Source organism: Arachis duranensis, chromosome 10 (genome assembly GCF_000817695.3).
Source record: "Arachis duranensis cultivar V14167 chromosome 10, aradu.V14167.gnm2.J7QH, whole genome shotgun sequence".
NCBI classification, from domain to species: Eukaryota; Viridiplantae; Streptophyta; class Magnoliopsida; order Fabales; family Fabaceae; genus Arachis; species Arachis duranensis.
The window spans coordinates 85,746,124-85,746,771 of record NC_029781.3 but is presented as its reverse complement, the minus strand read 5'-3'; positions in this window follow the sequence as shown (position 1 = coordinate 85,746,771).

Below are 648 nucleotides of genomic sequence, written 5' to 3'. Positions count from 1 at the left end.
TAAGTTTGGTGTTGGGAGGTTCCAACATTGCTCTGAGTATCTGTGAGGCTCCATGAGAGCCCACTGTCAAGCTAATGACATTAAAGAAGCGTTTGTTGGGAGGCAACCCAATCTTATTATATTTATCTATCCTCTTTTGTTATTTTATGTTTTCTATAGGTTGATGATCATGAGAAGTCACAAAATCAATTGAAAAAGCAAAAACAGAAAGAAAAATAGAAAGAAAAACAACACACCCTGGAGGAGAACTTGCTGGCGTTTAAACGCCAGTAAGGCTAGCAGATGGGTGTTTAACGCCCAGTCTGGCACCATTCTGGGCGTTTAACGCCAGAAAGGGGCACCAGACTGGCGTTAAACGCCAGGAATGGGCACCAAGCTGGCGTTAAACGCCAGAAATGGGCACCAGCCCGGCGTTTAACGCCAGAATTGGCACAGGGAGCAATTTTGCTCGCCACGTGGTGCAGGGATGACTTTTCCTTGACACCTCAGGATCTGTGGACCCCACAGGATCCCCACCTACCCCATCACTCTCTTTCTTCTTTCTTCTTTTGCTCGAGGACGAGCAAACCTTCTAAGTTTGGTATGGTAAAAGCGTTGCTTTTTGGTTTTCCATAACCATTTATGGCACCTAAGGCCGGAGAAACCTCT